Genomic DNA, 25,186 nt, shown 5'->3' on the forward strand with positions numbered 1-25,186 from the left:
TTTCTTCCCCTGTCTCCACCCATTCTATGAAAAATTTGATTCACATTAATCTGGTAATAATCCCTTACCAACTTATATATCTCAGTCATGTTCCTCCTCGTCCTATTCACTAGACTCTGCAATTTGCATTCCCTGAATGAAGTGCTGATTGACAAAGTTAGTTAGCATGAAATAATGTCCTGTATCACACCAATCACATTTAATAGATTATGCATTTTTGGTTTTTGTTCTTTATGTGCATTTATCATTACCACACAGATCATTTTTAATAGTCATTCTCCATAGCTGATTGATTTCCCATTCTTTCTGTGAGATTCTTTGGAAAACGCTTAATTACTTAATATAAACATGAAAATGTGATATTGAAAAGTATTTAAATGGCAAAGACAGCTAATTTATGTATAATAGTAACTGTTTATCATGAAAAAAGAAAAAAAAAATCCAGCCTGGTTGGGAAAGTGAATAGTGTACTCACCCTCAAACCAATAGCATGAGTATGAAACAAGGAGTATAATTTCTTGCCAAGTATAATTTAGTACCCAAAGTACATATACCAGCCACTCAATTAGAAACTCATATTTAATACCATGTTGGACCTCCTTTAGCATGAATTATGGTGCACATACAGTTTGGCATAGGCTTCCACAAGGTGGTGGATTGCATTTACATCAACAACATACCAGGCATTCATAGACAGTCGTTTAACTGGCTCAGATTTGACAGAAGAGGACTTTCCTCCTGGTTCTGTTTTTCTAACAAATCTCATACATCCTCAATGGGGGTTCAGATCTAGGCTTTGTGGTGGCCAGGGAAGATGGTTGATGTTGCTGTCATCCATGAAACAACTGTCACCTGCTGGATAAAAAAGTCAACGTTGCAAGATGAACATGATCAGCAACAATATTCAGATATTCCTTGGAGGCCACCCGATCTTCTAGCAATATCAGGAGACCCATTCCATACCAACAGAACATGCCCCACATCAAGACATCACCTCCAGAACCGAGAGTTCTGGTTACAAGGCAAGTTGAGTTCACTGCGTCATGGGCTCCCACCAAACTCTGCCTGCTGTTGGCACAGAACAAGGTTTATCATAACTCATTGAACTACATGACTTTTTTCCCAGTGTCCAGTCACAGTGTTCCTGATACCACCGTAGACAGACTTCCCAGTTCTTTGCAGAAATTGGTTTCCATATAAGCATGCATCTGCCAATACCTTGTTCAGGAATAGCCTTCATTAAATTCTTCAATCAACTGCTGCACACAGGAAATTGTTCTTGACTGAGTATCTTAGGATCACAGCTACACCTCTTAGACAAGCAATACAATTTATTTTTCCACTGATTAAACACCTGGGATATCCTGCATGTTGAGAAACCAGTCAGCTCTGCTGTTTTCAAAATTGTAGCTCAAGTCAGACAAGCATCCACAATATGCCCTTTATAGAACTCTGAAAGATCCTTTGCTTTTCCCATTTTGCTGAACACTATTGATGACTGCTGACCAGCAGCATTTTCTTAAATAGTTGTCTAAAACAGGTGGTGATGCACATGACCAAGTATTTTGCATATACGCTGCATAAGTGACACGTATATTGCATAAAGGTTTCTATGTGTACTTTAATAATATAGTGATATGCTGTCTTCATGCTTGTGTATGGAAATATGACTTCTACTGCTGATTTTGCTCTCAGTATCTCCAAACATCTAGCTCCCACTGATAGCTTAATAAAGTACAAAACCAATCTGGCAGTTCTTCACATAATGCACGACAGTATCCACTTAAAAGAAAAGTGCTATGCATTACGAAATGCTACAGCAATTTGCCGTGAAGTCATTAGCCTCTATATACAAGTATCCTAGTCATGAAATTACTTTATGTGCAAACTTTTGGTGGCTCGAGCTTGGGTGAAGGATATAAACAAGAATATAATTTCTTGCCAAGTATAATTTACTTTCTAACTAAGAAAAAAAAATTGCCACAATTCAAATAATAATGTTGTGCAAGACATCCCAAAGAATGCACTTCCCTCATCCATTTTCAATGTCAGACCACTGCTTTAACTGACTTGGAAAAGGCCAATGCCTTCATGCAAATGGCAACCATACTTACTTCTCTTAAGCAAAACTATCAGGAATAACTTCTGCCATCTCTAACTCCACCTCTTTTTCATCCAGGTGGCAGCATTATAACAACATCTAAAGGTGATATCCTGACATCACTTTTCTTAGCCTCTAACTCTTGCATCAATGGTAAAGGTAAAGTTTACCACACACCTCCTTTGGTTTTTCACCAGTAAGACATCAAAAGAATCTTAAATATCCTAGATACCAAATTCTTCTGATCCTAAAAGTATCTTTCTTCAGTTCTAAAGCTAGCACCCATCTGCATCATTAGGTGGGAGATGAATTTCATTGCCTGGATGTTAGACAACTGTCCTGCTTATTGGAGGCCTAAAGTGGCTTGAAAAAAAAAAGTTCCATGGTTGGTTTGTAGAGCAGGGTTTCTAGACTTGTAGAAAATAAAATTATAAAAATATAAGATTAATAAAAACAGGGAAAAAAAAATCCTTAGCCTACCCACGGTACAAAATAAAATATGATTGATTTGTATGAAGGGAGAGATTAGAAGACTTGAAAGACTAGCTGGTATGAAACAAGAGGTGTGTGAGAGACAGTTATAGGAATGAGAAGAAAATGGGAGAACCAGGAAAAAGAGTGAATAAGTGATAATGAGATCTGAGGGATAGTACAGGAATAAGAGAGAGAATGCCAGAGGAGAAAGAGGGAGGAATACAGGTGAGCAATGAATAAATGAATGGATTGTGATGGAAGTGATGTATGGAGATTCAATGATTCATGGTGTGTTGGAACAATAGAGAGTGTGACTCTGGCAATAGAGCATGTTGAAAATGTGGATGGAATGGGAAAACAAAATCATCTCCACACTCATATACTATACTCACCTAGCATCAACCCCCCCACAACACAGAAAAAAGCCTATATTCAGTTCTATTAAAAAAAAAAAGTCCACTGTTAAACTACCAGTTCCTCTCTAAAATAAGAGTCATAAAACATTCAATTTCTTATTTCCTTGTAGTTCCACCAAATAATCCATGACCACTAGGACTGCCACTCTAGATGGTAGACTAGGGATCTGCTATTGATCTGGAGTGACTTATGCTGCTGCTCTCAACATTTCCTGGGCATATGATTAGGTATGGAATAAAGGCTTACTCAGGGATCTATAAATCCACTCACCATTGGCAAGTGAATTTTCAGCCTCGTTCTAAATGCATTCAAAATATATTTTCTTTGCATAATTTACAGTTTTTTTTTTTTTAAACCATCTCATTCACTTTCAAGTTCATTAATCACAGGTGATCACCAATGAATTTATTAAAGAAGTTTTATTCCCAGAGAGTTGGAAATAACACTTCTGGATCTGAAATCCTTAATTTGTATTACATCATTCCCTGTAGTATTCAGTAAGCTTCTATTCTTTTCTCTACAAGTCCTAACTTAAAATCATTTTCACTTTCTTTCATCCTTTTATCTCCTTAAAGGTTCAGGACTTCATTTTTCTTTCTGTATGAGAGACTACAAAAAATGAACAGTCATTAAAAAAATTACCTGCTGTGTCACCCCCCCCAACAGCTATCCTGTTGTCATTGTAGCAACATAACAATTTATAATAACTTTTAAATGTTTTTCTTTCTATATGAAAGACCATTAATATCTGTTTTCAAGTTCCAAATAATCCCATCATTTCTCTCACAGCAGTATTATACAGTGTTCTTCTCACCCATGCATGCTCCAATACTCATTCATGAAGCAAGAAAAATCAGTTGCCATTACATGCTATCATTATGGTGCTTTACTTGAAAATGGTAAATCTCACACATTTCACATAAAACAAGTAAGTTTTTCATATATCATGAATACATTTAAATAGTCATCGTTCCAATAATAAATTTTATAACCAAATCAATGCAGTCATTTAGTTCAATATTAGCCTTACACACACATATATATACAGTATGCACAACATACCGTATGTAATAGACAATTATTAAACATGCATATACAATTAATTGTGTTTCTCTCACAATATTATTTTATTAGCAAAAGAAACTGATTAATTATAAATACAAAAATAAAAATTGGCACAATTTAATTAAGTACTGTACATCTTATTCATCCAACACTTTTACCCTTAAGAAGGTACACAATTGTAATACAGCATTGTCCTAAGCTTATTTTCATAGCTCACAACATAAATTAGCTTAGTATAATTAAATACTTGAAAAATTTTACACTGTTATTTAACCAGCCATATGGATAAAATACATCAGTCTGCATGCACTCTATATCCATCATATATTTCAATGTAATATCAATGGTTATTACAATTTTAATATGCACTTCACATCCATGGTAACCTTGACATCTATAGATGTCATGGCCAGTTGGGTAGTTAAAGAATACAATTATCTTGCAAAATAAATCAAAGACCAGATCATGTGACTGAGCAGATCATAAAAGTGAGTCTTTCTCCATAGCAAGTGCTACCCACTTTCTTGCTGTTGTTGTAAATTTTATTTGTCTTTCCTATTGAATGTTTGCCTATGGATAATTTATATAAATGCACTCTTTATTATGAACAATAAGTGAAAGATACAAACTGAATTGTCATGAGTCCCTACATTTTAAACCCACATTAAAATAAAGCATATTTCTTTATAATTACAAGCAATGTGTAGGGAGAAATCTCATGTTATTATACCATCATATGTATTTATTTTTTATTATAGAAAGGAACTTGACATTGTTAGCATTCAAGAATGAGTGAGCAGATCTAATATTAGGTTATGGCCACTTAAAATGAAAGAGGAAAAGTAAGCAAAACAGGTGTCTGATACTAAGACGGTAGTAAAGAGATCCAAAGGAAGGGGCTAGGTGGATTGATTAAGTCAGAAATGCCTTAGAGAAGAATGAAATGTTAGATACAACAATATTGGAGTGCTGACATATAATAGACTAATTTGGAGAAAACTTTTGACAGGAGATTAATAATAATGTAAACTTAATCATATAGTGCTGTCATAGTAGCCTGAACACCTCTTGAGTGTACATATTAAAAAAACCATGATGATATATGGAGAATGAAAGAATGCATTACTTCATCATAACATTTAGTTTTTTAAAACATCACCTATAACTAGATATAAAGTAGACTGACCTTAGGTGAGCAAAATTTTTCCATGGCTAGTAGATTTAAGTATTTCTCGAGCCCTGGACCTACTCAGCAAGCTTCCATCTTGTGCTTTGCACTCCGCTCTCTCTGGACCTGGTAGATCAGTATCATGATGGGTGGGTTTCCTCTCTTTGGGCTTCTTTACCAATATTGAATTGCCCTAAGGCTATGTTCTATGACTTACCCTCTTTCTCCTACACATTAATGACCTCTCACTGACCAAGTAATCCTCTCTATAGTTTTGGTGATCATAGTGACTCCATTTCTCCTATTCAGGTAGAAGGTACTGGTTGTAGAACTTCATAACATTCTTCAATGGGAGGAAGGATCTTCAATACTACAAAAACACAGTGCTGTCTTTTTTTCTCACAATAAAAACTAATCTCAATTCATTTTATCTTACTCAATAACCTCTAGCACTTCTTGTATAAATGCATCAGATCAATAGATTTCTCATAGTCTTTAAAAAAAATCATGGCATCCTTTCAATCAAGAAACTATTTTTCACCAATCCACCTACTAATTCTGTACAAATCCCAAATCCACCTAACTTTATAATATAGTTCTTATGTTTGGAGTTGTGCACTGAAAACCTTGCTAAAAATTCTTGATCTGTCCAAAGATGAGCTGCTTGTTGATCAATGACATCAACTGACATCCCACAAGTTTGTTTTAGTCTTATGTATTTTCTATGGTGCTACTCCATTGAAATGGCATTAAAAATATCATCAGATCAACAGATTTCCCTTACAAAATCTGTAAACACAAGAGCAATGACTGCCGAACATCCTTCTATGGTCAACTGCAAACTCAATAACACTGCTTCTCGTCTTCTTTCATTCCATCTGCCTCTACTCTCTGGAACAGCCTTCCTCAATAAGTGTTCTCCAATAACTACAACTTCCAGTTTTCAAGATAATTAGCAATAGATTCCTTCCCACTTAAACTTTGCCTATGCAAAACCCTAATGTACTATAGAGTTTGCTGCCTCTTTATATGTGGAAATTGATATTAAAAACACATACCTATGGAGAAATAACTATAAAGATGTGCATCATTCAATTCACTGAACTTCACTTCTGAAAGACCAACTGATGGTTAATTCTAAAGCTGTTGCCAAAAAACAACATGTTATTTTGGTGATCTGGGAGGAATTAATGTGAGAGGGGGGAGGTCAGAAAAATTCTGATAAACACCTAGAACAAAAATGATATTAAAGAAACTGATATAACCAAAAGAAAGAACATATCTTAAAACCCTTTAATCCCCTGTTTCATCAAATTGTAATAATTTGTTCTTTTTCTATTAAGATATATAAGACATAAAATTAATTAATTTTTGTTCTAGGTGTTTATTAGAATTCTTTTTCTGATAAAGAGAAAATGATTATTTGATTACAGTAATTAACACATAATCCAAAAACCCTGCCATTTCTCGAGATCAGATATGGAATTTTTTCAAGCTACTTCAAGTGTCTGATAAGTGGGGCAGTGGTTTCACACCTAAACTTTAATCTTTAAAGGTATCTGTGGCATAACAATCAAGAGAATTAAAAAAATGTTAAACATAGTAAAAAAAAAAAACCCTCAATAAAAGTAGCACAAATATTTCATACTGATATTAGCAGTACATCATCAGTGTGTGGAACAAACAAACAAGCAATTCAAAGAGAAAGGAATACAAGGTAAATACAACAATTGGTTGACCACTAAAACTTGCCACCTGCTAGAGGAATCATAATTTTTTAAAAAAAGTATTTTGGATATTTATGTAAGATGAGAATGTTCCAAACTTTTGTGACAGAGTAGCAATAATTCTGATTCAACTTGGGGCAATGTAAAAGGGTTTAATTTTTTTTGAAGAGACATTCATAATTTAAACTGATTCTAAGGAGATGATGAGCCTTGTTCTAAAGGATACTGTGTTTGGTATCAATACTATGTTGTGCAAGACCTGACTTTTGAGCTTTAAAGCATTCAAACATAGTATTGATGTTCGCTTATTCTTTTTTCCACAGAACAGCCTGTCTATGCCCAAAATATGTTCACCTACATTCAAAAGCAAGCTGGTAAACACCAGCTACAAAGGTGAAAGTTTATCTCTTGTAAGATGTGACAAATTCTTCATTCTAGAAAAGAATCCTTAAGTGTTGGAACGTATCAGTCAATTATCCATTGGATTTGACTAAGGTTACATCCATTTAATTCAATTAAAGTTTTGATAGTGAAAAGCTTTTGTTGTAAGGCTGAGGGGAGAAGAGCAAACAACATTATGCACTCTATTAATTAATGACTTCACAACAGTGATTTATTTGGGAGGAATGACGAGCAGAATTTTTGTGTGTTAATTTTGGTATGAAATATTTGTGCTATTTTCATTAGATTTTTTTTTAAACTGTGTTTAACAGATCTCCCCAACCCCTTCTCTCCTACTTAAAGACAATTATAAACATCCATGTCCATGATGGGATTCAAACTCGCAGCACATTGGAGAGTGAATGCGCTAACCACTCAGCTAACCAGGCCAGAAAATAGTGGCAATTGGCAGATATATCATTAGAACTTCACATGCTTATCCAAATGGAAGATAGCAATGTTTTTCTCAGCTTTATGTGATTGAATCTGGTGAGGAAACTGAATTAAAGAAAATCAAGGCTAAATCAGTTAAATGAAGCCTCCAAAGTAATTGGATTAAAAATAAATAGAGAAAAAACAAAAATAATGATGAATAAATACATAAACCACAGAACTGTCAAAGTTGAAAACCATGAAAGAGAACAAGTTACTTCATATGTATATTTGGGCCAACTGTTATCCTTTGAGGATTGCCAAAGAAAAGCGATTGAACGAAGAATTCACCTTGGATGGATGGCTTATGGGAGACATAATTCAGAAATGACATCCTTATGAGTCTAAAAAGGAAAGCTTTCTTCTGTTAAAGTCCATGTTTCTCCTCCATATGTTAGGACAGGAAATGAAACATGGACTTTAACAGAAGCCCTAAACAAAACGCTGAGAAGAATACAACATCGCATGGAGAGAAGTATGCTAAAAATAACATTAAGAGATAGGAAGACAAATACCTGGATAAGATCTCAAACAAGTGTCATGAATATTGTAAAATATATTAAACAGGCTAAGTGGAGATGGACTAGAAAAACAACAGAGTGGAGACCAATGGATGGAGCAAGACAAAGAGGAAGACCAAGAAGAAGGTGGAGGGATGAACTGGAACAAATTGCAGGAGTGAGATGGATGGGAGAGGCAGAAAACTGAGTGGTCTGGAAAATCATGGGGGAGACCTTCGTCCAGCAGTGGACAGAACCAAAAAGGTTGAAGAAGAAGGCTAATGGGAAGATTATTTGATTAGAGAAATTAACACATATTCAAGTTTACTAAGGCATGCAAGGATATGAGAACACGACCAAACAGAAATCATAATATACCAAGAAAAGGGCATGATCAAAAAGTTAACATATACCAACTAGATATGAGCTTATATAATTTTTAATAAAGATGGATGGTTACATTCCAAGGATGTGCAAGAAAAGAAATCCTAGAAGCCAAAATTAATTTATCAGATTATAAGCCTTTAAGTATCTCAATCCAATAATGTGAACAGTTATAAGAACTATTCACTGTTTAAGTCACTGCAGATTGCATTTCATGTATTCAATGATGAAGTCATTTTACAATCTATGACTATATGATGGAATTTTCTGAATAAATTTGATATGTGGTAAGTAGAATGAAGAATGATTATGGTAAGAAGATGTTAATGGATGAAAATGGTAGACTGATAACTGCTCTAGAGGACACAGTCAAGGTATTCATTAAGGTGTTTCTGATGGTATACTGGTGAGTGAGCAAGAGGTATATGTGGAGTTGTAAGCTTAATGTCAATAAGGCAGTAGGACTAGGTGACATATCACTGCATGTTCCAGAGATTTAACATCAGCCTTGGCTTATCTGTTTAATAAGTCTTCCAACAGCACACATCTCAAAGGAGTGGAAGGAAATTAAAACTGTTCCGCTTCACAAAGTGTTGTGATAAGACTGAGACTACAAATTACAGACCAATCTGTATATCTGGAGTTAGGGTAAAAGTGTTGAGAGGCTGGTGAGAGCTAAGATACAGAAGTGGGTTTACAGCAGTATTCTCTGTGACTGTTGGCATGGGTTTGTTAAAGGGAGGCTATGTTTTACCAATTTACTTATGCAAGGTGACAAATGCACTGTACAAGAGAGATGCATATACAGTGGTATAAGTAGAATTTCAAAAGGCTTTTGACAGACTGCCATACAAGTTGGAACTAAATTGGAACATTTGAGATTGGATATTAGATTAGTGAGCTGGATAGGTGACTGGCTGTCAGACAAGTATCGGCAAGTTGTGTATGGGGGAAGGGGGAGGAGGTACAGTATCCTGCAAGAGAAGTCAATTAGTGGTGTGCTGCAGGGATCTGTTTTGGGACCATTGTTGTTTTTCTTTTATATATATTAGTAATATTAGGACAGGTTTAACTGGAGATATGCAATTATTTGCAGAGGATGAAAAATGGCCTTACAGGATCACTCCAGATGTAGCCTTACAGGATGACTTCAGATTTGGTAGTTGCCTGTATTATTCAGGCAACTACCAAATTTCAATGAACTGAAATTTGGTAGTTGCCTACCAAACTTCAATTCATTGTTCTGAAATTTGGTAGGCAACAATGGGATACAAAGTATATACTTGTTGAGGAAATTCTGAAGGAGGTAGAGAAGAGATCTGAGAGTTGTGGACAAGGACCTGAATTTCAGGAGGAACATTGCACAAGTTGTGACATCATATCAGATTACATTAATGCTGTGGAGGACCTTGACATGTAGAAATAAAGAAGTTACAGTTCTATTGTATAAGGACTTGATCAGGCTTCATATGGATTCTGTAATCATAATTCTAGGATAAAGTGGTTGTTAGCCTTATAACTATAAGCAGGGCTTGACAAATACGCCCACTTGTCCGTGGTGAGTAGCTGCAGGATGGACAAAATAGAATTTTTTTAACTTAAAAAAAAAAAACAGAAGAATATGCATAATATAAAAGAAAATTCTGCAAAAATTAATGCAACAAATTCTATTTCCCAGAAATAAATGTTCTTTTTTGCTGTTCTTATTATTTATTGAATTATCCTTCTTGGAATGGTTCTCACTTTATGGAACTCCTATTGACTTATTGGGACATGTTATTTATTTTTTTAAAAAAAAGAGGGGGGGGGTCTTGGGTGAGTCCATTGTTTTCATGGTGAACAGGATTGTGCATAATTTGTTGAGCCCTGCCTATAAGTATCCTGTCTGGTTTGCCTGATTGCAGGATGAAAATCCTAGTTTCTGGGAGGAAAAACCACCTCCTTATGAGACTAGCTAAGGTTTTTCACATCCTAAACAGGATTTAAACCCAGCTCTTTCCAACAAAAGTGCATTGTCTATACTGACTGAGCTATGGAGACTGTTCGTCATATGGATTACCACACACGAATTTGATCCAGTTTTCATGGTGATAGGGATACATTAGAAAAAGTCCAGAGAAGATTGACCAAGGTGGGTTATAGTCTTTGGAATGTGGGGTATAAAGGCAGATTGAGGAAATGCAATTTGCAAAGCCTTGTGAATAGGAGGAGATAGGATATGATTGAGATATGTAAACTGATAAGGAGTTGTTATTGGATTAATGTGGAAGAAATTTTTCATAGGATGGGAGACAGAGAAAGAGGTCATCCCTGCAACTATAAGGAGGGTGTGGGCAAGTTCTTTGCATGAAGAGTGGAATGCATTGCCCACCATTGTGGCGAATACAGACACGTCAAATGAGCTTAGTGTGTGTATGATAGTGTGTACCTCCAACAATGAGTCATTTGACTCATTGTTGGAGGGGTCTGTATTAATGATAATAAATTGTTGATTCACATTTTGCAAGATGAGCCCAACAGCATGAATCTCCTTGAAGACCACTTTCCTCCGGACATTGTAGATCTTTATAAACATTGTATAAATAATACTTTTTTCATGTATCAAGACATCTGGGAACAAAAAGAAGGATTAGCTATGGGCTCTTCCTTCTCTCTGGCTTTAGCTAACCTATTTATGAAAAATTTTGAAAATAATGCTTTAATCAATTATCATAAAAAACCAAAAATTTGGCTAAGCTATGTAGACGATATTTTCATCATTTGGCCAGGAACAACAGATGAACTCATTGCTTTCAAAAATTACCTGAATAATTTACATAAGAATATAAAATTTACTTTAGAACAAGAAGAACTTAGAAAACTTCCTTTTCTTGACATCCTATTAGAAGTCAATGAAAAAGATAATAAACTTTCTTTCTCAATATACAGAAACCCACCAACACAGGAAGATTTCTTAATGCAGCCTCACACCACACCCTTCGCAAAAAATAGGTCTAATAAAAACCCTGAGGGACAGAGCTTATAATATTTCCAGCACAGAGAAAGGAAGAATTGGAATATTTAACACAGATCCTCAAAAAAAAATGGTTATGAACCCAAGACTATCAAAAAAAATCCTTCATACACCTCCTATAAGTATCCGACAGAAACAAGATTTCTAAAACGCCATCACGCTTCCATATATCAAGAATGTTACAGATGAGATGGCTAAATTACTAAACAAACATAACATCAAAGTAGTCTTTCTGCCGCTGGAAAAAATTTCAAGATTTCTATATCCCCCGAAACCTCCACGTCATCCTTTAAAAAAATCAGGTGTTTATAAAATTTATTGTTCTTGCAGCATCTGCTACGTAGGACAGACAGGAAGATCTGGGGAAATATGCATGAACGAACACCAAAAGGATGTACAAAACAGAAGAGAACACAAATCAGGTCTAGCTTTCCATACTGCTTCCACCAGCCACAATGTACTCTGGCAGAAAACAAACATGTATTATATAGAAAAAAACTATTACATAAGGAACTTTAAAGAAGCTGCAAACATGCTTAGAATTCCAACACAATGCAATAAAAACCAAGGCTTAATTCTACACCAAGTTTGGTCAGCTTTGATAAAAAATATACCTCAGTTAGACCTCGGACATTATGACCGTGAACAACAGAACGTGGCATCATCCAGCATTGTTTAAACTTAGCACTGCTTTGAATCTGCATTCTGATTTTTTAATTTTATAAACAGTCAGATGGCTACAACTGTATAGTATGAACTATTAATTTCTCTTTTATGTTGTTTTAATTTTCATTTACCTTTTACACCTGAAGATGTAAGTCAAACGACTTATGAAACTTGTCGGATTTTATTTCTTTATTGTGCTTTTAGCTTAATAAAAAAATGTGTCCAATTACCAGAATATGCCTAATGAACTTCTAAACTACAGAAACTTCCACTTACAAGAATGAATTACATTTGAAACAACATGTTGAGACTGAGAGCTCAAGTACTATGAATTGGCAGATCATTTAAATAACTAAGATTACAAGTGTGGAAGCATAATTTGGATGAATCATTGATTCCAGCCTAAGTTTCAAAAATATTACCAAAAAAAAATTAATAATAAAAAATAAAATATATGAGATCAATATCATGATACAAATGGTGACTATGAACAAGTTAGAAAAACCTGGCTTGTTTATCACAATAACTCTCAATTCCAAATGACCTAAAATGAGAGGAATCTTGTTTACTGTACAAACAGCCTGAACATTAAAAATATTCAGTAACAAACGTTTTTAAAAAATAGAAAGAAGTGATGGGGGCAATTTGCTGATGTTTTTGGTTGACAAGCTGAATTTGTTTGTAACTACTACTATTGAGCTCTAACAAATTCTGTGCTCATATTTTACTGCCTTTGAGATCTGAGGAAAAATATTGAGCAATGAACAATATCCACTGTACAATAGAGAATACTTGGAAAAAAAGTGGAAACTGGACATCAGAGAAATGGCAAATAGAAATGTAGCATATAACAAGCTAAAGATTGCTGTATGAATGTATCAATATTGAAATTTGAACATTATCAGATTAGTAAAATATATTTTCAAATATGTCTATAAAAAATAAATTATAAATTACAATTACAGATTAAATTACAAAATTAAAATAAAAAAAAGAGGATTATACTAAGAGGAAGATTTCTAAATTATTAACTGTCAGATACTGAATGAACTTAAACTATATGTTGAATATAGCTTTGAGATGTTAGATATGCAGCTTGTTGCAATGTGCTATGTAACTTCTGTCTTAGCTTAATTCATAGCTATACTGTCTTGAATATATGCAGTTCGAAGTGGGTTTAAAATGAGACTTTGATTTTTGCTAAGTTGAGCTGGAAATTGTAACATTTCAGTGGCTTCTTTCAATTTGTGTACACAGTTGTTGAATTCAGTGAATGGCATTCCCATGAGTTCTGAATTTGTAGGAAATGCTAGTCCCAGTTTATGTGCTTGCTGCTTCTTTACATATGTGTTCGTTGAGGTGGATCTCTCCAGATTATTCTGTCTGTACAAACATGGCAGATGTCACACAAAATTTCTTACATTCCATTCCTGGCAGCTTGAGAACAGAGTAATGTTTGTTTGGATGATCATAGCATCATGGAAGCTTTTTACAGCTGCTGGAAAGTAACTTTAGTCTTGCTTGAGAACTTCTATTTTATATATATATATATCCGATGGAATATACGATGAAGCTGTGAAATTAAGCAGTTTCTTTCCAAATGTATTATTTGTGGTTTCTTACATTCCATTCCTGGCAGCTTGAGAACAGAGTAATGTTTGTTTGGATGATCATAGCATCATGGAAGCTTTTTACAGCTGCTGGAAAGTAACTTTAGTCTTGCTTGAGAACTTCTATTTTATATATATATATATCCGATGGAATATACGATGAAGCTGTGAAATTAAGCAGTTTCTTTCCAAATGTATTATTTGTGGTTTCTTACATTCCATTCCTGGCAGCTTGAGAACAGAGTAATGTTTGTTTGGATGATCATAGCATCATGGAAGCTTTTTACAGCTGCTGGAAAGTAACTTTAGTCTTGCTTGAGAACTTCTATTTTATATATATATATATATATATATCCGATGGAATATACGATGAGGCTGTGAAATTAAGCAGTTTCTTTCCAAATGTATTATTTGTGGCTTACAAATAATACATTAATAAATTATACATACATTAATTATACATTAATTAATAAATAATACATACATTTTGTGATAAGATTCACATAAAAAAATACAAATAAAATTCAAATTGTTTTGCGAATAACAGGAAGGAAGAATTATCTTCCATCAAGCAGTTCTGAACCTAGGCTTGCTTTAAAAACTAAACTTACTGCACTACAGCATATGCATGTGGCAAGATAAACCTTAAGCATACATTTCCATTGTTTTTGTAAAAATTGTCATGTCTATGAAATTTACTTTAAATTAAAGATGACAAGAAATTGCATTCTTGGTTTCATTCCTTTATCCAAGTGGAAGCAAACAAAGCAAAGTCTGCACGTGAATTCATTTCACAATTGGGTTACTTGTGTATAATGCCTTCACATCAATTGCTTTGGTTTCCCATAATGCAACATACATATCCTTACAGACATGTATAATGCTATGCATTGTGGGAAGGGCCACTATCTAGACTAAGAAGTGATACCAATGCAAAGTAATGCAGGAGTCATATTTCCATATACAATTAATGAAAAGGTGCCACACCTTATTACTATAATACTCTGAATTAGAGACAGATGTTGAAAGTTTTGTCACTTGTTTATATTATGAATCAAAGACACCAAGAAATTATATTCTTGGTTTCATCCTTTATGCAAGTGGAAGCAAACTAAGTTTGTAGATGAAGTCACTTCACGAACTGAGATACTTGTACATAGAGGCTGATGAGACCTCAATAAAGGTCAAAACTAGTCTGAGTAGTGGTCCTTCCCATAATGCATAGCAATATACCATATACCTCTCCATAAGAATATGTGCAATGCATTATGCAATACCAAGGCAATTGATGTGAAGTCTACAAGCAGCCCAGTTGTGAAGGGACTTCACGTGCAAACTGTTTGCTTCCACTTGAATAAAAGATGAAACCAAAATTAGAATTTCTTGTTATCTGTAATTTATATTATAACCAAGTGAAAAAAATTTCAACAAATTTAATTAATTCAAAGAACTCAAAGAAGTACTTAAATATTTGGTGAGTGTATCAAAAGTTAAAGCATGCTTATGACACAGCAACTGTTATATGTCTTGAATGCATAAGTTATATATTCAAGACATAATTTTGCATATAATCTGCATAACAGATGATAGATTCAACAAATTTTAACTGATATCCTAAATACCACATTCCATGCATGAAATAATATGCATTAAACATTTTGTCAATAAAAATGAATCTGATGAAACCCAAACTGAACCACATGGAGAACTTTTGTGTGCCTTCTAAATCATAAATTTAATGAAATTCCATTCATCTTGAGAAGAATTACTGAAATATATTTCAACATCCCCCCACCCCCCTTCATGACCAAAAATTGTTCAAATGAGACATAATTTGGGACTGTACAAGAATTTTTTGTAAGGATTCTAAATTTCAATGAAATCCAAAAGCAAGAGTTCCAGAATAACTTGTATGTAGATAGATGGATGAACATACAAACAAAAAAAAGAATCTCTTTTTTTGTCTGTGGTGAAATCACAGGTGAATTACACAGTTTGTACACATGCATTGCAGTGTACAATGCACCCAAAAAAGTAGTAAAATTATATTCCCATTATGCTAATACACGCAAGAAAATGACATGAAATTTTTTTGTGGGTAAATTTCAGAAAAGGAAATTGAACAATTTATCAACTTGGTTGGCTATGTGGTTAGAGTATCTGTTCTCAAACAAACAGGTTGCAGGTTTGAAGCCTGCTGTGGGCATGGATGCTTGGGATTGTCTTTAGGTGGGAGATAAATTTTAATGCATGGTATGAACTACTGCCTGCTAATATAACGAAGGCCTGAATTGGCTTAAAAAAAAGTTCCATCTATAGAGATCAAAGGATTTTGGAATAATGTAAAAAAAAAAATAAAAATACAAATAAATATATACATATATGCAATTAATAAAGTAGAAAAATATATATAGAAAAAACCTTATTAGCCCATCTATAAAAAAATTTAAGCAAATAAGTTTTTTTTATGTTGCCATAGAAGATTCTATGGATACAACAGTGAAAAAGTATATGGGAACTTTTCAAGGATTCACATAAAAAATGTGATTATAAATCATATATTTTGTATACATATCAGAAGAAGATATATGATATCAAGAAAAAAAATGCATTTTTGTTTGAAACCTACACAGCAGACTAGGAATTTACTGTAATCCATTATATTAGCCTTTCTGAAAGTGTGGCCTGCAAAGAATTTTATTAGCAGTTTTTTTTTTTTTTAATCTTAGATCATAAATTTTCGGATATAGTTTCCAATACAATATATTAAAAATCCTAAAAATTTTATATTCATAAAAGTTAATACTTTACAAGTTTTTCACTTTTAGTTATAATTACAAAGATTGCCAATGTAAGTCTCCCTTATAACACAAGGAATATGAATACTGCTCAGGATGACCTCCTTATTAAATGGAAAGAAAAGGGAAGACAGAGAGATAAAATTGTAGTATCAAAAGAAATGATATGGTGGTTACTTTATGCATTCCATGATTCTAGTTTAGCAAGATATCAAGGAATATATAAGACCCGTATGAAGATTAAAGAAAAGTATTTTTGGAAAGGAATGAACAAATATCTGGACATATATTTTTCACATCTAAAGAGTCCATGCTGGCTGGCCTGCTTATTGATTAGACCTGGTGCAATAAACACTAACACTATGGGAAGCCAGAATCAAAAAAGAAAAGAGTTGAAATATTTGAGCTGACTAAACATGCTGAAAAGTATTTGCCGTCAATTCGTGTATCTTCCTTGGACTGATATGTTTGTGTCAAGTGCATGCAAGTCAGCAGAATGAACTGTTGTAGAATAAGATGAGCTGATGGACATCAGAAATAACAGAAACACTGATCAAGAGATATGGCCACATTCAGGTTGTCTCTCTTGGCAGAATACCCCACCCCATGAAGAGCAAACAGGCTGCACTTTCAAACACTGTAGGATGACTTGAGGGTAGGTACATTTTCAACCATCTGACCGTGGTAATGGACATAATGAGCCATTACCAAGCACGGGTGTCCACAAACAATGGTGTTGGACATTGGAAGAAAAGATATTTATTGTTGAGCATTATTTTCATTCATACGGAGCTGGTCAGGCAAATGGTCCAAGCCTGCAATGTTTGTGAGTAGTTTGTTCGTTGTTTCCATAAATGTGCCCCAAGCAACAGTATCATCATTGCCTCCAACGTACTGGATGTGCTCTGCTACAATGCAAAGGACATTTGGAAAGACCATGAACTGTAACACAAATGAGAATCATTGCCATGTGCTGGAGCAAGTGTTACAGTTTCCAAAAAGCAGTCAACGCCGAACAGCGATAAGATTTAGTATACCCAGGTGGTGTCCCTAGAAGGAATCCTTAAGGAACTAGGTGCCTTTTCGTACATCATTCAGATGGGTCAGTGTTTAACAGCAACAGATTACACTGCATGATGGGAATACTGTGCACACATGTTGGCTAATGTCTATGAAGATCAGTCCTTCCTCCATAATGTCTGGTTCTCAGACGAAGCATATTTCCATCTAAATGGTCGTAAACAGATGAACCTACAGGTTTCTTGGTTTCTCAAGATCTGAATTTGAAGATGGCGTTGATTGGCTAACTCACCTTCGATTGAAATCGTCCAGATAAAGATTCCTCCCGTCGCGACGAGAATATTTCAAGCACGTAATCTACCGTCACTAATGCTTTATTTGACTAGATTCCACTGATAGTTGTGGATGTACATATCATCATGGGTAAACATATTTCTCTGTTAATAAACCCATTCATTCCATAACATATATCTTAATATATCTTGGTAGTTATTCAGTACTGTTTTTTTTTTCCACCATACTGCACCATTCATAGTTTTGCTGGTGACAGTACTCTCCTTTCCATTTCCTCATTCGAGAACCCCCTGAAGTATTCATATGACTGAAGCCTAAAGATCCTCCACAACTAATAACTCGTATTTTCAACTTACATTTTCAAGTGTGGTGATGACAACTTAATAAACTTCAATGCTATTATATTAAAACTCAGCAATGTGTGATTACCTGCAAGAAAAATCCTACTTACTTTCGATAATGTTTTGATATCCTTTCAAGATCAGTTCCCCCTTCTTGGGCTGACTGTCACATCCAGCTTATCCTGACACAAACATATTACATCAACAGCTTCCTCAACCTTTGGATATTGTTCTATTCTCACATTTGGAGTAGTACACCCAAAACCTCCCTAAGTATTACTTATGATATACAGAAGATAGCCATTCATTTAATAGGTAACCTCCTCTCTCAAACAGACTCTACAATCACACTGGACAGTGTTCTGCTGATCTGGCTACTATCATTCCTCTACTTTCTTCTAATCATGTAAGAACTGGTGCAGTAACTGGTCAACACCCATACACTGTTCAACTCCAAACATACACCTCTGTGCTTTGGAAGTCTCTCCCTAAGCTGTTTTTACTAATGAGTACAATTTCCAACTTTTTAACACACACACACACACACACACACACACACACACACACACACACACACACACACACACACACATCACAGACTCATGTAGAGCATTCCTTTTGTCATAGACAGAGCTCATCATACTATGTTTAAACACATTCAAATTCTCTGCAGACACCATACTCTCGTCAGGCAATGCATTCTAATCATTCACAACTCTCCATGCAAAAAAAACTATTTCTCACTCCCTCGCTCACACCCTCCTTATACAGCTTCCAGAAATGACCTCTTGTTCTCCCCCAATCTTCCACCATTTTATGAAAAACCTCTTCAACGTTAATCCCATAACAACCACTTACTAACTTGTACGTCTCTATCATATCATTCCTCCTATCCACTAGACTCTGCAAATTGCATATGCACAGTAGTCCATACGTGATTTAATCAGAGCCTTGAACCAGAATCTCCTTACTTCTACAAGTCAATGTCCTCTGCATCATTTCCAGAATTCATTGTTGTCCTCACAATTTTGGCAATATGCCTTGTAAATTTCAGATCCTTATCCACCATATATATATATATGAATGAAAATAATGTGTTGTCAGCCAGTCCTACACAGAAAATTAATTGAATTTAATCTGATCATCTCACCCTCTTTGTGAATGTGAAAGAGGGTGATCATCTCACCCACTTTCACAAAGATTTAACTGGAAGAAACTACTTAGAAGTCATTACAAGTTGGAGAGATTATTTTTGAATTCAGCAATAATGATGTATCACCAAACCTCAAGAAGCACAGCTACATATATTTACCAAAAATAATAGATGATTATATTAAGACCATCTTCAGCCCAACAGATGTTTGCTTTAAATCCAGCCTTAACACCTCCCAAAATAGGATGTTAGTTCTTTTGTCCATTGTAATTTTGACTTATTTCCACATATTACTTGATTATTTGTGCCTTGTTTTCTATAATAAGTAGTGTATTTCCCCCCCCCCCCCCCACTCTGAGGATGTTATGAAATACAGCACATTAGCTAATTAAATGGCAATAGACACTTTTCAAAATTTGATGAGGTGGCATAAACATTTGGATTTTTTGAAGAGGAAGCATTTTCAATAAAATATTCTCTAACAGTTTCAAAGTATAATTTTTATATAGGCATGTATATATGATGTAAATAATTATAGTGATCCCAGCAAGAGTTATAAAACAAACTGCTATATCCATATTCATTACTTTTCACCTATTCACATTTACGGAATTATGAAAATATGAAGATAAATCAGTTTCACAGAAAGTAAATAGAACAATTTAACCATTAATTTCGAACACAATTACTGTTAATACTTGGTCAAAAATTATGTAATCGCATACATTAAAATTTAAATGAATTAAAACTTTTAACATAAGTAAAATGACATTCGATTACATTGTTTTCGTATAATGCTTTTTTAATAGATATAGACTGTACTGCATTTCATATAACAGAAACAATCAAGACTGCATAATTTTAAAAAATTTTCTTTACCAATTAAATTACATATGATTTCTGTTGCACTATAACCTTTTAAGCCATAAACATCTTCTGCATCTTCTAATAAGGGGATCCACGGTGCACTGGATATCGTGCTCTTGTGCAACGAATTCACACGAACACCTAGCGAATTTTTCTGAAGATCACTAAAAATCAATACGTGAAATGCAAAATGATTTTAATATTTTATATGGTGTTATACATGTTAGAGCCTCTGTAGCTCAGTTGGTATAGATGAAGCCCTTTGGTCAGAAAGACCTGGGTTCAATTCTCATCCAAGATGTGTGAGGAACCTTTATTTGGTCTAAAGCTTCGTATGAGACCAGCTAACTCACCTTTCAACTAAAGGTGAGTTAGCTGGTCTCATACGAAGGCAGTGGGTTTTTTCCCCAGAAACTCAGATTTTTCATCTCCCAAAACAGGCAAACTCTGTGAACACACATCTACAGCCATAAAAATTGCCCCCCCCCCCTCCCCAAATGCCAGACTCTGGAACAAGCCAGCTGGGGTTTCCTACAATCACATAATCATAGCAGATCCTGCACCAAGATGGAAAAAAAGTGCTGTAAAAGAGGAAGAAGAAGAAGATATAGTGGCATTACTATAACATTAAAATGATGATCATCATAATTTTGAACTTGTAGCAGGCATTCTTCAGTATGTTCTCTACAAAAATGACACTCTTTTCCAATCTCTAGTTTCGTCGAATGGTTCATCAAAACTCAAGATTGAAGCAAATACATATTTGTAATAACAGTGATTTTCCAACATGATGTGTTTGCTAAATGAAAATAAAGCTACAAAATTACCATTATTAAAACTGTTCCTACGATCTCCAATGTATTCATTATAATTCAGTGTATTCCTACTATCTCCATTATATGGTGTAATATATTTATTTTGTTCTTGTGGTGTTGTGAATCAATACTGTTAAAAATTAATATAAAAATTGTTCCTTAAGAAACCTTAACATATCTATTAAATAAACAAGCTGTTAATATTTAATACATTATAGAAATTAAGGTGCAAATTGCATCCTTATGTGCATAGTTGACAAGCTTGCTTTGGTGTATATATGTTTTTTGCCTATATGTTTTTACATGAAGAATCCTAGTACCATATAATCAAACATTAAACACTACCTATCTATGAACCAAATAAACAATTTTAAATTTGTCTAATATAATTGGAATCGGTTGATTATAGTTTATAACAGTTTTTTACTTTTTAGTGCCTTACATCAGTTATGTACCCTGAAGATGCCAACAGCCTTAGTTGGTGAAACTAGTTGGTATAACATAGTTGTTTATTATATATACTTGATCAATATAGTCCCATTAGAAGTTATTCCAGAATTTTAAAAGTATTTTGAAGCTAAATTGAACATGGTACAGAAATGCTGAAGTCACAATGAAAACATAGAAAAGATGGTTCAAAAGAATATGAAATTGCATTGTTTTCCAATAATAGAAATAAATACAAAATTATTTGTAGCAGATTACAATCATTATCTAAAAATGATTTTATTATTATGCATATGTAGGGTCTTTCCGAAGAGCTCCATGAAACTTCATCCCATTCCACACAGAAATAAACACAATAATTAGCATTGCGCACCCACATGCTAATTCCATCACTGCTATAAGAACTATACTTATATCATATAATTTAATTAGTGCTATTACATCAACAATTATCATTGCAACAGTTGTCAAAATACCAAATAACCAAGACATTGCAACACAGAATGCTCCACCCCTTTCAGCTGTAAGTAAGCCTTCTTTCCATCCCTTAAAATCTTTTCCAGAATGTTCTTGTAAAATAAAAAGACTGGCTAGAGCTGCTTCAGTCATTAAAAATCCAGAAATTATCCCAAGAAAAAGAAATTTAGCAGGATACTCATTTACAACAGTAACACCCATAATACCCATTAATAAAGTGAGAAGTCCTACTATAATCTGAAGTGTGCGTAAAATATGTACATACTTCTTATGCTTGAAATGTCTTCTTTGAGAATATTCTTCTTCAGAACTTTTGATTTCATCTTCAATCATCTTCTACTGAAGCTTCCTAAAAAGAAATTTAGTATTATTAAATGTTCATCAGAAATTAATAAATTCAAACTGAAATAAAATCAGAAATCTCAAATTCATGATAATATGAAATGAACAAGCATTTCAGCTTATATCTTACACATCCAGCATGCACACACACACACAAATAAAAGAGGAAATAAATAAATTAAAAAAGTGGTAATTCAAATACTGATGAACTCAGTGTGTATGACTTATTACTTCTCACACCCATATAAAAGTAAGCATGACAGTATAAAAAAAATATCAGGTGGGTTCAATAAAAGAACATTCATTAAAGGTGATTAAGTTATATTTGTTAGTTGTACAATATGACATGATGGTTTAAGCTGTTTTCTTCAGCTAATCAGCTAATATTCGATAGCACAGCTTGCGTATTTCCCTATTCCATCATTCAAAAACACATTAGCAAGTTTCATCGTGCCTTGTAATATGTTTGTTTATTTTTAATCAAGAATGATAACAGTTCTACTTAAGGTTCAAATAGTAGCAATGAAGACAAAAGGCTAGAGCCTGGTTTTTAAAATTAATCAATAATCGCACGCTTCCCCCCCCCACCCACACACAGTATGGTTAATGCTTTATTATGAATCTATTCAGATTTTTTTAATCTCTGAATTCAACTTCTAAAATCAGGGTGCACAGCAGCAGGTTCTCTACAATCTGAAGTTCTTTTTTCTGCTATGTTTCTTTCTTCAAGAAACTAACTAATTTGAAAAATCAGTTCAACTTTCTCGAAACTCATTATACCATCACTTGATGGTATAATGAGTGATGGAAGTAGCTGATCATCTCATATAGATATGACAAAGTATTGCCCCTCTGACAGACACTCAAGTTTTTCATCCCCCAAAAGAGACAAATTGGCCAAAAGAACAAATGCACTGTCTACTGAGATATAATACATTAGCATCATCCATTGCTGATTTGGCAAAATGCAAAATACCCCATCTCAGGTGGATTGTAGAAATCTTTATTCGTAGAGTTTCCCCCCCCCCACACACACACTTGGTAACAAAGTAAATTATACTTGCCAAGAAATCAGATTCTTGTTTAAACCAAGTATAAACAACAAAGTTTGCATGTGAAGTATCTTTACAACATAACTACTTGTACGAGGATAGTTTGAAAAGTTCTCGACCATAGATGGTTATACTATCGGCAAGATTTTTTTTTTTTCTAAGTTGGTACATCCGTCATAAACATCCATGTGAACATGTCAAACTGCAAGTCATTCTATCAAGTGGTTTGTTTTATACAGCTGTCTGAAGCAAAAGTGTTGTTCTGTATCCCTTGAAATGGATAAAAGTGAGGATTGTGTGGTTATAAAATTCTTTGTAAAAGGTTTAAAACAAAAAAAAAAATTCCTTTGAAGTTCATAAAAGTTTATGGTTACTCTTCTCCTTCATTTTTGACAATTAAGAAATGGGCTGCCGAGTTTAAACATGGCCGTACCAGCCTTGAAGATGATCCACATGAAGGATGTCCAAAAAAGTGTAACAACACCAGAAATCATTGATCAAGTGCACGATATGGTATTGGATGACCGCTGAGTCAAAGTGCGTGAAATTGCTGAGACTATAGGCATTTCAAAAGAACATGTAGGATACATTTTGCATGAAGAATTGCAAATGAAAAAGCTTTGCACAAGATGGGTGCCACGCTCAGAGCAGATCAAAAACGCACTTGCATGAAAATCTCTGAACAGTGCTTGGAGTGTTTTAACAAGAATGAAACTAATTTTGTGCATCAATTTATTACTATGGATGAGACTTGCATTCACCATTTCACACCAGAATCCAAACAGCAGTCAAAACAGTGGACAGAAGCCGGTTCTTCAGTGCCAAAGAAGACAAAGTCGGTTCCATCAGCAGGAAAGGTCATGGCATCGGTGTTTTGGGATGCTAAAGGCATTTTGTTTATTAATTATCTTGAAAAGAGTAAAACAATAACCAGGATCTGGTTAAAAGATCGGAATAATTCCAATCTTTTAACCAGATTAGATGAAAAAATTTGTGAGAAAAGATCCAGTTTGCAGAAGAAAAAAAATCATCTTTCATCAGGACAATGCACCTGCCCACAAAGGTATTTTGGTAATGGGAAAATTAAGGGATCTGCACTATGAATTGTTGGAACATCCACCCTATTCCCCAGATATGGCTCCCTCTGACGTCTATTTCTTCCAAATCAAGAGATGATTCAAGATGTAGAGGGGTATTTTGCAGATCTTATTGAGAACCACTACCAGGACAGGATAATGGCACTGGAGCATCGCTGGAATAAATATATTAGTCTTAAGGGAGATTATCTTGAAAAATAAAAATAATTTTGAAATTATAAATTCGTTTTTTCATTGTTAGGCCGAGAACTTTTCAGACCACCCTCCTATACAGAAGCTATTGTCTTCACATACTGAGATGACTGATATTACGACAATTGATGTGAAGTCATTAGCCTCTATATACAAGTAGCCATATCATGAAGTTACTTCACGGACATGAAGTTACTTCCTGGCATTAGTATATAGCATATAAATGCCGTTGTTTCTATACCCAGCATTATCCCCCTCTAGACTCCACTGGGATCAGTGTTACCTGATGTTGC

General features: G+C 34.3%; 1 long non-coding RNA gene across 1 annotated transcript in view; it reads right to left on the reverse strand.

Annotated features, from left to right (window-relative positions):
• The window catches only part of LOC150106303 (uncharacterized), a 162,650-nt gene that overhangs the window by 111,463 nt on the left and 26,001 nt on the right, over positions 1-25,186 (reverse strand). The window contains exon 3 of the long non-coding RNA XR_016548299.1: positions 22,476-22,559. This is a non-coding gene — a long non-coding RNA (uncharacterized LOC150106303). The remainder of the gene's footprint in view (positions 1-22,475; positions 22,560-25,186) is intronic.

The sequence above is a fragment of the Typopeltis vanoorti genome, chromosome 5 (assembly GCF_054136105.1).
Source record: "Typopeltis vanoorti isolate ZY-2024b chromosome 5, IOZ_Tvanoo_1.0, whole genome shotgun sequence".
NCBI classification, from domain to species: Eukaryota; Metazoa; Arthropoda; class Arachnida; order Uropygi; family Thelyphonidae; genus Typopeltis; species Typopeltis vanoorti.